The following is a 15560-nucleotide window of genomic DNA, read 5'->3' on the forward strand; positions in this document are numbered from 1 at the left end:
GGGGAGCTCCTCAGCACATGGGATCCTACATCCAACATTGGAATCAGTGTTGGGGTAGGATTCTAACATGTTTGACACCATTTGACTTGATGTCCACTATATGTATTAAATGGCTGACCACTCTTACAAAGCCTGGAGAATCGACTCTAGGGTTGTAGAGGGGCCCTGCTCATGCAGGGGCACCTTCATACTTGTAACCAAGCACCCTGCCCTCAAGACTGAAGAGCCTGCCACAGGGGTGACTTTTAGGTTTTAGGTGCAGTGACCTCAGATATAAGGAAACTTCTATCCGTTGTAAGTGGTGCCAGCACCAACTTACACAGGTTGCAATGGCAGGCCTGTATTCACCGTTTTGAGTGGTCTCTCATGGGTGGGATAATACATGCTGCAGCCCATTGGAGACCCCTGGTGTACCTATGCCTTGGGTACCTTAGTGCCATATATCAGAGACTTACATGGGTACAACAGTAACAAATTGTGAAGGTACCAAAGTACTTACCACAGTCAAATTTAGGGAGGAAGCAAAGTGACTGGGTTCCTGATTAGTAGGATCCCCGTCAGAATAGTCAGAAAACCGAGCAACACTAGGCAAAAAGTGTGGGTAACCATGCTAGAAGGATCCTACCTTCCAACAGACGGCATCTATTTTCCACAGGTATTGAGTCCAGCGGAGCCCACGGGGTGTTTGCTCCCGGCCCGCACCCCCTTAAATGTAGCGACAGCCACAAGAAAAAGAATCAATTCTGACAGTTACAATTGAATACATGTAAACATTTTGTTTTATTTTTGGCAAGACATTTGATAATTGAAATTAGGGGGGCAATAGCCCTGTACATTAGTTCTGTATATAACACACAGGAAACAGACAACCACAAAATGGAGTTAAAGGCGTTAGCAAATTCTACGCCCAGGGGAAATATTTTGACTTTTACCATTGTAAACTGGTCAGCAACAACACACTGTAGCAACATCGTCGGGGCAGCAGTTCCAATCTACAGCGCCACCCCCAATTCAACCAACCCCCATACTGTCTTTGTCTTCACCTACTTCGTCAGTTGAGCTGCGAGCCAAATATTACCGAAACGGTTCCCGAATGTTCTTGGGTTGGCACCTTATAGGCATGAGAGCGTCAAGTTTTCAGAGTGGATATTACAATGAGACAAATCGGTGCACCATTCTTTTATTGTGGGCATAGGCCCTTTCATCCATTGCATAGCAACCCTTTGCTTTGCAATTAGGATACCGAGCGCTAGTAGTTTGCGTGTACTTTTAGAGAACTCCTTTGTGAAACCCAACAGAGCCACTAGTGGGGTCAGGCGCAGACTCACTCCTGCTATGTCTTGTTGTGCAGCATGTACCTCTTCCCAGACCCTTTGGACTCCTGGGAAATTCCATGCAAGGTATGTGAAATTCACATCGGTCGCTCCGCATCTCATGCATCTATCATCGTCTCTAAGTCCACACTTGAACATAAGAGCTGGAGTGTATTATGTTCTCTGTAAAAACTTAAAGTGTATAAGGCGATGTCTTTCGTTTTGTGAAATGTCCTTAGTACACGTGCAGCAATATGCCCACTGTTCGTCAGTGATATCTATCTGCAATTCTGTGCGTCATTCCAGGAGGGATTTTGAATTAGAGGGACCTGTATCTGCGTTAACGAGAGTGCATAGTATCGAAATCATGTGCTGCGGGGTTTGCGCGCGCAGCAAATGCATTAGTGGTGGGAATTCAGTTGTTTCTGACATGCCCTCTCCTATTATTGCTCGTAGCGCACGGCGTGCATGAAAAAAATTTAATCTTGTCAGTAGGGCAGCTGTCAGGATGTCCATCTGGAGTGTATCCCACTGCCTTACCGTCCCATCTAAAAAGAAAAGTCACCAAGAGTGTTTATAACCAATGCATGCATTGCTATAATTAACTCTTTCTCTTTTCTCATTATTAACCACCCACACATTCCCAGAGGTACTTTTGGGGAGTAGAGTAAGGAGAAGCCTCCCATGCCAGCCGCTCTCCAAAGTAAACTCCTTGTGCACCTGCTCCAGCGGAAAGGGAAAATTTACATATCCTCGCTGCGTCACAGACCCGTCACCGCACTAACGCATTCATACATGCATTCATTGGTGGGGCCCATAACACCAACACTCATACGTCTCACTCGAGTCTGCACACAGGAGGAAAGAAGCGCTGGACATGTGGGGATACCTTATTACCTATAGGAGAAAAATCTTTACATTATATACATCAGTACCTATAGAATCCTAACCTTAACATCAAGGCACTCCACCACATGGTCGACGGACCAATTAGTTGGACTGGTTGATGGTGATTTAGAACCAGCTAAAAAACATTTAAATCTTCAGAACCTTTAATCAATACCTTATTAAAAGAATCACAAACTCATTTTCTGTTAATCAATGTTTAGTTTATCTAATTAATTCACTTTCTCTGGCATAGTCAGCATTTAATCAAATCTGCATATTTTCCATGAATCTTTAGCACAAATTGACATACAATTATATTTACCTACATTTTGATATCGGTGACCATTTCCCCGAAACCTGTCAGCCCTGCATAAATCAATTCTCTCTGGTGAAATCCTCCAATCAAATGCAGGCTAAAACCCAAGTAAGTCCGGGAAAGTTCTTTCGCTCGGCACAACACAGTGCCAAAGGTATCCAAAGGACCAAGCAATCACGCAGCAAATCGATCAGCAGTCACCAACGGAAAGCTTGGAACGCACTTCTGGAACGCACTAGTCTATACCCTCTTCTAAAGTTCCCCTTTTATAGTAAACTCTAAGATAATCGGCAACATTCTTTAAGAATCGAAACATCCTGATTGGCTAAACTCCTCAAATTTGAAATATTGAACGCAGTTCCCAGGTTTTCTTGGTTCCCAGGGAATCGAACATGTCATCTTTTAGTTTGTACTGTTCTCATGTGAAACGTTCCGAAGTAACAACATGTAGACCTCTGAATTCAGGTCGTCATTGTCTTTTCTGTCATTCACACTAGCTGAGTTCTGTCAATCCTCCACGTTCCTATCCTTGACAAGGTACACGGTGCCCAAATTGGAGGTCGCCTGGAGATCTTCAGAGCCATCCGAGTCTGCGCAGTAGACATCGCGCTCACACGACGGTGGCCACTTCCGAACTCCATTTTGAATATCGCGGCCTAGTAGGCCCGAATGCCAACTTAATCAAAACAAACATAAAAAGTAATTAATATACGGAAATGAAGATCCTAATGTTTAATCCCACACTAACCCCAATATATATTAGTAATTTCCTAGCTTATAGCAACATTTAAAGCAGTAATACTCACCATTCCGCAATACCAGGAACGCAAACCATTACAAAAGCAACATAAATCATGCAATTTCTATCAAAACACGTCCTACGGTTAATATGCGTACCACAGTTAATCATTAGATTTATTAGCCATGCAATTAGCAACTTAGTCCCACGTGTAATTCGTGTTTATTAAGTGTGTAAAGGTTGGTTAGTAGTAATACTCAAAACAGTTAATACAGGTTAATATTTAGAATAGTTACGTAATTAGTATTTTGTCATGCAAATAGAGAAGGTATACACATTTTTGCTTTACCTGCTCCACCAATCCCCCCTTTGGTGATTTTTAATATCACGACAAATCCCACAAATTTTCAGGTTAATTTTTATGGAAATGATTTCTCAGTTCTCTTACATTTTGTTAAGTCACATCATTGTTTCCCCTACCTCATCCTCTCTTGTTTTCTTATACATATTTTCTTTCTACTCTTCCAATTCTATAACTCCCATTTCTCTTTCCCTTGTTTCTTTCTCTCTTTTCCATGCAACTTCTCTTTTTATTTTATTTTGTAGCTATTTTCTTTTTATACATACACATCCTAATCTCAAAATCAATATTAGTATTACCACACAAGTCACTGGCATTAGAATTTTACCTACACATGAACTACCTATTCTCATTAAGAAGCTTTTTATAGCAGAAAACCCTTTACCAATCCTTTCCCAAACACTTTCAACCTCCAATGGAACAATTTCCTCATGCAAATCTGTTCTTCTTAATATATTTCTTTAAATTTTGACTTTCATCAGGAATGTAAGTACAACAATGTTGCACCTTCAGCATTCCGCAGACTCCTCCCTCTTTTGCCAAAATAATATCAAGGGCAAGTCGATTTTGCATCACCATGGCTCTCATGGCAACTATTTCGGTATTTACCAGTAAGAACCCTCCAGCAGTGCTTGTCAATAAGCGATCCACTACTGTAGACAATTTTCGAATTTTATGTGCATTCAGAGATATTCCAACGGCTGGTATCAGTGCTCCAAAAATATCCCCTACAATTTCTGACCAACTTTCCCTCCTTCTACGTGTTAGTTGCCTACCTATCTCGTGCACACCATCTTTTCCCCTTCCCACATTAAATATTTTCTGGAAGACCAGGCCTAGGTAACATGCCATACCAATGGCCCGGCAACCGATAATAAGCTTTATTCCCGCAGATGAAATATAATCCAGGGCAGGGATGTGGAATTCCTATAGCCCAATGCCCGGGACATATTGTGTGGGCTCAAGGACAACAAGTTTTCATGTGTATTTTGTCCATGGGACAAGTAGGCCCAACCCCCTACAGCACAAACCCTTTGGCTGCCAGTTTACAGTACCACATTATGGACCAGGGAAAGGCAGTGCCTGCCATCAAGGTAGTATTTGTGACCATGTGTTAATGCTGTTCAAACTTGTATTTATAGTTCATTAATGCAAAGCCTTTCTTATTAGGGTGAGCACACTAAATGTAAATGTTGAAGCTCAGACTGCTCTACTGACAGTGGCTCCAGTGTAAAAATGTGTACACACATTTTCAATGTTTAGCAATATAAGGCTATCTATAATGCTCCCAGAATGCTCTCTGATTAGATGCAAATATTTGCAGAAGCTGGAAATCAAGATCGATCATTCTTTGCTTTCAAAATAAAATGTTCACAAAAAAATGTAACATTTCACTAAACTACTGTAAAATTTTAGGTACCATTTCTTTGCAGCATCATATAGTAAAGTGTGTTGATGTATGCTAGTATTTCCCCAAAATATTCATAATGAAAAATCGGTGTAACCACTTTTAATAAGATTATGGAAAACAAAAATAAACAAGCATTGGTAAAGCCAGTAAATAAACAAGCATTGGTAAAGCCAGTAGGTCTGACATTGTTGGCCAGACTTTTGGTTTTCTCAAAGCAAGGCTTATTTTGTTATGGTTTTTGTAAAACCTTATTGGTGTGGGAGCTGCCGGGCTCTCACCATTATAACAAACATTGGCAAAAGCAAAAATTGTTTTAGTCTCAAAAAAGCACACATTGCCACAGTAGTTCCTGGCACTGAACAAAACTACTGTGTGTCGATATGTTCCTTGTGAAGGAACAGAATGCGGTCCCTCACAGTGAAGTTAGCTGACAGAGAGAGAGAGAGAGAGAGAGACACAGACAGAATTATAATAAACACAAAAGGCCATTGTTAAAGCCAGACCTAATTAGGTGCCCAACTGTTAAATAAAGTCTTAAGAGTGCACCCATGTCCATGCATTTAGTGCAGATATACAGTTTGTGAATTCAAAAGACTTTACAGAAGTAGGCCAAGAAAAAATACTCCTCCTAGAAAATATTTGTGAACTGCATTTTAGCATGAGCAAATATGCAGGTGTATATTTGCTCATGTGAATAATCTGAATGTTTACAAGTTCACTTTCCCTCCAACCTCTTTTTTCCCAACCCTGGAAGAAGTTTTATGTCTGTCATTGTCAGGAGTAAATTTCCAACCTTTCCCAGTATGGGAAAAGATTAGAGAAGAGTTGGTGAAAACCCTTAAAACATGCAAGGTAGTAGGTTTGCAGACTCAGCCCTGGAACTGTTGCTTACCTTCAGCCCCAGTATGTAGATTGCAGAAACGTGGCAACGTAAGGGGATTGCTAGTATTCAAACCCTACTATGGAAGGAGCCCTGGCATAATCAGAGAGGCTATATTAGAGCTCTTATATAATGAGATCGCTGCCATAATTTGTCACTGCATTACATGGCACAAAAGGGACAAGTGGATTTTGTTACAGGAGGACAAGTAGATTTATGAAGCAACCTGCCCCATGGACAAGTAGATATTTTGTTAAATTCCACACCCCTGGAAATATCTGTGCTTAAATGTCACAATGCAGAACTGCAAATCATGCATGACCGCATGTGAGCTAGGATTGAGCGGTTTGCTCATTCAATGCCTCTAACTGTAAATTTTAGGTACCATTTCTTTGCAACATCATTTAGTAAAGTGTGTTGAAGTATGCTAGTATTTCCCCAAAATATTCATAATGAAAAATCAGTGTAACCATTTTTAATAAGATTATGGAAAACAAAAATAAACAAGCACTGGTAAAGCCAGTAGGTCTGACATTGTTGATCAGCCTTTTAGTTTTCTCAAAGCAAGGCTTATTTTGTCATGGTTTTTGTAAAACCTTATTGGTGTGGGAGCTGCCGGGCTCTCACCATTATAACAAACATTGGCAAAAGCAAAAATTGTTTTAGTCTCAAAAAAGCACACATTGCCACAGTAGTTCCTGGCACTGAACAAAACTACTGTGTGTCGATATGTTCCTTGTGAAGGAACAGAATGTGGTCACTCACCGTGAAGCTAGCTGACAGAGAGAGAGAGAGAGAGAGACACAGACAGAATTGTAATAAACACAAAATGCCATTGTTAAAGCCAGACCTAATTAGGTGCCCAACTGTTAAATAAAGTCTTAGGAGTGCACCCATGTCCTTGCATTAAGTGCAGATATACAGTTTTCGTGAATTCACAAGACTTTACAGAAGTAGGCCAAGAAAAAATACTCCTAGAAAATATTTGTGAACTGCATTTTAGCATGAGCAAATATGCAGGTGTACATTTGCTCATGAGAAAAATCTGAACCCTGGAACTGTTGCTTACCATTACCTTCAGCCCCAGTATGTAGATTGCGGAAACGTGGCAATGGAAGGGGATTGCTAGCATTCAAACCCTACTATGGAAGGAGCCCTGGCATAATCAGAGAGGCTATAGTAGAGCTCTTATATAATGAGATTGCTGCCATAATTTGTCACTGCATTACATAGCACAAAAGGGACAGGTGGATTTTGTTACAGGACAAGTAGATTTATGAAGCAACCTGCCCCATGGACAAGTAGATATTTTGTTAAATTCCACACCCCTGCCAGGGAATACTGGATTGTTTCTTCCTTTAAATCCCCATCCTCCCATGATTCTATATGTATCATGGCATTCACTCGCACCTATAAAATAATTATCATAAACAGTTTCATTTCTTCTGATATACAATTTCCCTCTCTGAGGCCAATCCAAAGCCATTGTGGGACTCATTTCTCCCTTTAAAAGGTTTTTTCTTTCTACGTCCCAAACTGTTGTCTCTCTCTTATCCTCAGGTACCTTTCTTTGCATCTTAATTCTCCTCTCTTCTACCATGACCAAAAAGGTATTTTCTTCCTTCCTCAGACTACAAGTAAGATTATTCTTAAACACTTCTTCTAAAGTTAATTCTCTAGTTTCTAAAAAATATGCACCTAATGTTTTACCAGGTTTTATCTTATTCAGTTCAGGAACTACGGGTACTTGTGAGAAAACATTATCTACATCAGAATATTAGTACGCTAATTTCCTTGTTTTATAAAAAACTTGCTAATACACTACATGTTATCCCGTATGTCACAGGAAGGTGGTGATAGGTAACACCCTCTGACACTGATGCAGGTAACTGCATGCAAAAATAACAATCTCTAACATCCATAGTTTTCGCATATTCATACAATAACTTTGAAAAAAAATTATTAGAAGAATCAGTTATGGACCTATCCTTATGTAAGTCGCTTCTATCTATCAATCTAGTTGCATGAGTATCATAAACCTTTTCTATATTAGTCTTATTCTCCGTGTGATTCTCTAGTTTCTCAAAGGTTACTTTAAACGAAATTATTATAGCTAATATACTCCACAGAAGCATTAGTAATCCTGTACAACAACAACAACACACTTTGCACCATCTTCGAAGGAACCCACATGTAGGTTTTCTACCTTCTGTGTTTGCCATTTCGGAAATGATCAGTGTCTTTTGACTTAGCCTCTTTTATTCACAACTAACTTTATCTAAACCCAAGGCTCTAAGAGCCTACTTGGTTCTTTCGGTTATATGCCTCGTCCGGTAATTCAGTCTCTCTGCATCTTCTTTTGCCACTTCAGTCTGGCATTTGATCGTCTTTGTCCTCGTTTCCACAATCTTGGTTCAGAACTTCCTGAACATCTGTCTCTTCTTTGATATCTTTCTCAGACCTTTCTCGATTTTATGACCTGAATATTGTACTTCTTTTTTGAAAAATTGTAATTTCGATGGGGATACTTTAAGTCCCCCATCTGCCAAATGATTCAGTAATGCAACTGTATGTACCACACAGGCTTCTCGTGTTCTCGATGTCACCAGTTAGTCATCGATGTACTGCACTAGTACTGAACTTTCAGGCATTTCTAAATCTTCCAGGGATTTCTTTAGAATCTGATTAAATATCGATGGACTTTCTGTATACCCCTGTGGGATTCGGCACCATGCCAAGGTACGTTCGCCGAACTGGAACGCAAAAATCTGTTGGCTGTCAGGGTGCAATGGGATTGAAAAGAAAGCGTGACACAGGTCAATGACCGTGTACCAGTCTGCATCATGGGGAATCTGATATAGAATCACTGAAGGGTTTGGGACAATGGGACAACAAGGTACAACAATTTTATTCACTTTTCTCAAGTCTTGTACTATCCTGAAAGTTCCGTTAGGCTTTTTCAAACCCATGATTGGTGAATTACATGGACTACTCATTATCTCTCTCAAAATTCCCTGTTCAATCATTTTGTCTATTACAGGAGTTACTCCTGCAATTATTTCTGGTGTCAATTTATATTGGGGAATATTTGGGTAACTTATTCCTTCTTTTACAGTTATCTTCACAGGGTCTACTCTTTTCATCAATCCCATGTCTTCTCCCGTGAAACCCCATACCTCGGGTTTCACTGTTTTCTTTAATTCCTGAGGCAATTCCTCGGAGTCAAATACAACAAACGCCTCAGTAACTTCGGGTTCCATATTGGCCATGGTCATTCTATACAGTACATCCTCATCAAGAGTTTCAAAAGCTATGCCATCAGGAGTACAGAAAATCGTGCAGTTCATTTTACACAAGTCCCTTCCTAACAAATTTACAGGGCTAGTATCACACACGTCAAATCGGTGCATGTCAGTAAATTTCCCTATTTTAACCTTAACAGGTTCGGTAAGATACATTTTAATCTGTCTGTTTGAAACTCCAACTACTTGGATCGTGTCATCCGAGAGAGGAAGATTTTTGACGTCAACTGATCTAACAGTCAAACGAGTAGCTCCAGTATCTACTAGGAAAGTAATATTTTCATCATTTACCTTTCCATCCACAAAAGGGTCTGTCTGGTCTACCTCTAGAGTTGCGCCAAGTACGCACTCCTCTTCCTCTCCTCGGCACCGTCAATAACTCTCTTCTGACTCACTCTTATTGCGCTGCAGCCAATACTGCGAAACAGCACTAGCACGCAGTAGCTTTGTTACCTGTTCCTCGGTGTAGAATCCTGTCTCATTACTGTATCTCTGAGGGTTTATGCTCTGTGGAAAAGGTGGCTTTGGCACCTGACACTGTTGGGCAACAACCTGCTGCTGTCGCGGCGGTTGACAACTTACCTCATTCTGCACCTGTGAATTCAATGATGCATTATCGCCATTAGCACTCAGGGGCAATTTACACTCGGATTTCCAATGCCCTAAATTTCCGCAATTATGACATGGCCACTTCTTTTTGGCTTCGTCTAAACTAATCTGTCCCTTTCCTTTTCCAATATTAGGTTTTTGTCTCACAGGCCCCATGCCATTTGCTTGTTCGATCGGCTGGGCTTCTTGCCTTTCTGTTACTTTAACCTGAGCCCACATGGCCTTCTCTTTCAGCTTGCGTTGCTTTGCTTCAATTTTGTCACTAAAATATTTTGCATGTCTCAGTACTTCATCTATCTCTTTATTTTGCCAATCTACCGTATGCTGTTTAATCATTTCGCTTACTTCAGGTCTCAACCCATATACAAATCGATATACAAAATGACTTAAATCCTTTTCACTCAATTTCTCATCACCACTGTATTGTTTAAAGGCTAACAGCAATCTTTCATAATAGGCATGGACAGATTCTATAACTTCCTGGTGAGTTCTATCAATTTTTACCCAATCAGTTTCTTTTGGAGGCACTTTATTTTTCAAAAAGGTGATTATCTGTTCATATTTTCTCATACTTCTGGATCAGGGGCACCTGTTTTAGGATCCCTAGGATACTTTTGAGTGGGCCAACCTACTGTAATTTTACATTCCGCCCATAGATCTGCCGGTACAATTATATCGAACAGACCATTCAAATCTATTCACAGCACTTTTGATAGTTTAACAAACCTTTCCACTTGTCAATACAATTCCACAGGCTTCTCCCGGAGCCTGGGGAAGTCGTTTGTAAATGACAAAATATCCTGTCTAGTCCAAGGAACATGCACATAACCCCCTCCTGGGATCTCCCTCATGGGACATTCTGTTACCACCGTCTCTATTTCTCTTACCGGGAATGCCGAAAAGGTCTTATCTGTTGCATCATCCCTCTTTCGAAACCACCTACTTTTCCTTCTATCCAAATCACCCCATTTCCTTAGCAATGCAATTAGTTCTTTAATTTAAGTCAACCTTCCTGCAGTATTCAAATTTTCGATATCCTTCTCAGAGAAATCTACTCTATATGGCTTCTGTAGCGATCTTATTTTCTAGAAATCAATGCCCATTTCGCTTGCAGTCTCTTCCAGTTTCTCATGCAAACTCCTCGCTCTCCAAGTTATACTTTTACAAAGAAACATTAGCTCTTCATCCTGATGTGCTTTTAATTTTTTAGTTGGAATAGTCCCTACTATTAATTCCTCTAAAGTTATTTTTAATTTTGCCACATCTAAAGGTTGATGTTCTGTATCCTTTCGCTGTAAACTCCTTAACCAATCGCTTAATTCATCAGAAGTGGGACCTACAGGAATTCTTTCATTTCTTATTCGCTCTATACTTCTTTCTGGTGTCTCTGGTGCCGATTCTGTTGTCAGCAGCGTCTTACTTGCTGGACTTTGATTCATTGTCAGATATTTAGGAGTACTTAACCCTGAGGTTCCTACTAATTTTCCCCATGGATTTTCTCCTGAATCTCTTTTTCCCGTCTCAATTTGTTTATTACTATTGTAAGGAACTGTTAAACAATGCTCACTACCATTCAGTTTATCAAAGACAGGCATCACTGGTCCTATAGTTACAGGTACAGTTACGGCTTCCATATTTTTGGTTAATTCCCTAATCTTCTCAGTTAATTCCAGGGTGGTTCTAGCCAGATCAGCTGAGTTTTCATTTACTATCCTGACAGGTTGTGCTATTTCAGAGTCTCTAAATGGATTATTTTTCCCTAAATCAGGTGGCGTTTGCTCAAAAGTTTTATTTCTCGGTGTGTCTTTTACTGGTGCCATCGGCGTCAGCAACGTGGAATTTGGTTGATACGGAGGAGGATTTTTATAAAACATGTCCTGTAGCACATCATCCTCTGATTCATTCACACCATACTTGTAACCTTCTACCCCTGTATTGTTTCTCTTCTCTGTACACTTCCTACCACTAGTTTCTTCAGCGTTTCTTAATGGAAACATCCCATCAGTCATGTTTGCACTCCGCCATCTCCTCATTCGGTCATCATGACTTTCTTGTCCACACGGTCTACCAAACATGTAATTATACCTTCTGCCACTCCGCTGCCATTCCCTTTCATACATCTCTTCTTCCCATTCCGTTAAAGCTTCAAACTGAGTAGGTCTAAGTCTCGGTTCTAATCTCATCATCCTTTCTCTTAAGTTCCGTAATACAGCTAAATTGAATGAACCACTTTCGGGAAATGCTAAAACTCCATCCTCTTTTGTATACTTTGCCCAATTATCTAGCCAAATACATGTATGGTACCCATATTTCGCTACCATAAAGGATGCGGGCAATTTCGGTGGGGGAAGTAGCTGTCCTTCCCTAAACACAATTGGCTTATCCCTTTTAAATAGGTTCTTGATTTTTCCAAACCATGACTTTTTCTTTCTCTGGTGGATCGTAATACATCATTTTTCTTGTTCTTTACTCCTGGATCGCTTCTCTACGACTATTCTGTTTGCTGTCCAACCCCAGCCCGACTCACACTAACGCACCAATTCGGAGCATCTGCGTCACTCTGTAATTCTCCAATCCCAGCGCGACTCACACTAACGCACCAATCCGGAGCGTCTACGTCACACTGGTAATTCTCCAATCCTAGCGCGGCTCACACCAGCGCACCAATTTGTGAAAGCTTCGTCTCTCTAAGGCTGGCCAATCCCAGCGCGGTTTTTCTGAGGTCAGCTTGTCTCGTTACTCCTGCTTCTGCTGACCCCTCCTTTGCAAAATTTATCTGCAAACTTTTCTTACGTTTTCTTCAATCAAAATCTGTTAGTAACGACATAAAAACACCACCATTGCCTGTTTCGCTAAACCAAAGAGATAGTTTTGTCCATTTACACAAGAATTCTGTATTTCCCGAAGGCAGCGCTTCCCTCTACCTTACCACAGAATTATTCAGTTTTGCCGATAAAGTCGCACTTCCCTCTACCTTCCCCTTCTAACAAGCAAAAAGGTGAACCGTTTCTCTGGGGATAAAACACATGTGGAGACTACACTGCTCCTAAGAATTAAGGCAAGAGTTTCACGAGAGAACCTGTTGCTATTGCACTCACGCACATTCACACAGAAATGTCCCTAACGATAACACAAGACGATGTTACCAACTCGAAACCAGACAATGCGTTGTGCGACTTCACTCGTCACACATTTCCCCGTGTACCTACAGGGCAACCAGACAATACACCGTGCGACTTCACTTGCCACACGTTTTCCCCGAGTACCTACAGGGCATCCAACTTCCTACATCCCGGAAGTCTTCAAAAACAACATAAACCGCGACGCGACTCAACATAGAATTTTAGTACATAAATCAATCATCAATAATAACCAAACCAATGCAATAAAACCATAACTCTGCTACCAGAAAAACTGCTCCAGCGGAAAGGGCAAATTTACATATCCTCGCTGCGTCACAGACCCGTCACCACACTAACTCATTCATACACGCATTCATTGGTGGGGCCCATAACACCAACACTCATACGTCTCACTCGAGTCTGCACACAGGAAGAAAGAAGAGCTGGACATGTGGGGGTACCTTATAACCTATAGGAGAAAAATCTTTACATTATATATTATATACATCAGTACTTATAGAATCCTAACTTTAACATCAAGGCACTCCACCACTTGGTCGACGGACCAATTAGTTGGACTGGTTGATGGTGATTTAGAACCAGCTAAAACACACATTTAAAGCTTTGGAACCTTTAATCAATACCTTATTAAAAGATTCACAAACTCATTTTCTGTTAATCAGTGTTTAGTTTATCTAATTAATTCCCTTTCTCTGGCATAGTCAGCATTTAATCAAATCTGCATCTTTTCCATGACTCGTTAGCACAAATTGACATACAATTATATTTACCTAAATTTTGATATCGGTGACCATTTCCCCGAAACCTGTCAGCCCTGCATAAATCAATTCTCTCTGGTGAAATCCTCCAATCAAATGCAGGCTAAAATCCAAGTAAGTCCGGGAAAGTTCTTTCGCTTGGCACAACACAGTCCCAAAGGTATCCAAAGCACCAAGCAATCGTGCAGCAAATCGATCAGCAGTCACCAACGGAAAGTTTGGAATGCACTTCTGGAACGCACTTGTCTATACCCTCTTCTAAAGTTCCCCTTTTATAGTAAACTCTAAGATAATCGGCAACATTCTCTAAGAATCAAAACGTCCTGATTGGCTAAACTCCTAAAATTTGAAATATTGAACGCAGTTCCCAGGTTTTCTTGGTTCCCAGGGAATCGAACAAGTCATCTTTTAGTTTGTACTGTTCTCATGCGAAACGTTCCGAAGTAACAACATGTAGACCTCTGTATACAGGTCGCCATTGTCTTTTCTGTCATTCACACTAGCTGAGTTCTGGCAATCCTCCACGTTCCTATCCTTGACGAGGAACACGGTCGCCTGGGGATCTTCAGAGCCATCTGAGTCTGCGCAGTAGACATTGTGCTCACACGACGGTGGCCACTTCCGAACTCCATTTTGAATATCGCGGCCTAGTAGGCCCCAATGCCAACCTAAGCAAAACACACATACAAAGTAATTAATATACTGAAATGAAGATCCTAATGTTTAATCCCACACTAATCCCAATATATATTAGTAATTTCCTAACACGTCCTACGGTTAGTATGCGTACCACAGTTAATCATTAGAATTATTAGCCATGCAATTAGAAACTTAGTCCCACGTGTAATTCGTGTTTATTAAGGTGTAACGGTTGGTTAGTAGTAACACTCAAAACAGTTAATGCAGGTTAATATTTAGAATAGTTACGTAATTAGTATTTTGTCATGCAAATAAAGAAGGTATACAAATTTTTGCTTTACCTGCTCCACCACACCCCATTGGGTCAATGACGTTATAGCGTCTGGTTGGTGTCTCAAAGAGGTACTATGATAGTGAATGGGGCTCAGCAGCCGCTTTTACAACGAATAACTGCGGGGTGTCTGAAGCACCATTCAGCCAATAAAATGCCTGCATCTGCTGCCCGGCGCAGTAGTATACTTTTTTGAAAATTGTTTTTGTTAGCATTTCGTTAAGACAATAAACAATAACACAACATTGCAGTACATTATTTGGTTAGAGAGGAAGCCGGCCCCACAGGGATACAAATTACACCACATAACATTGATGCATGTCCACTTCGCAGTAGTTAATGGTTATCCCTTGCAACATATGACTCACCAGTTATAAACAGTGCTTTAGAGCCATAATTGTGTGTTTTACCCCTACGATTTGCTTATCATAAGACGAGGTCCAATCTCCAATGTTTATAATGTCATGGATCGTCCGCAGCTGCGGAGCCCAAACAGCTCGTGAATGGGCCCCAGATGTCCTCAGGTCGAGATTGCGTCGGTAAGAGTTCCCAATAGCAGGACAATTGGTCCCTACAATACGTAACATTTTTAACTCATTCTGGTGCTGACGGGGGGGACGTGGCCCCCCAGTGTAGAGCCACCTGTCTCTTTGCCATCAACAGTAGAAGCGCTGCAAGCTTCCTCAGCTGAGAAGGTGTGTAATGAACGACTCCCAGCAGCGCCACCAATGGTGTGAAAGGCAACTCCTGCCCGATTATATTTTTGATGTGGTACAGTATTCGCAACCAGAAGTTGGCCACAGACCTACAACTCCAAGCCAGGTGCAGGAAAGTGACCTAGGACGTCCCGCAACACCAACAGTTATTATC

This window comes from Triturus cristatus, chromosome 8, assembly GCF_964204655.1.
Source record: "Triturus cristatus chromosome 8, aTriCri1.1, whole genome shotgun sequence".
Lineage (NCBI taxonomy): Eukaryota > Metazoa > Chordata > Amphibia > Caudata > Salamandridae > Triturus > Triturus cristatus.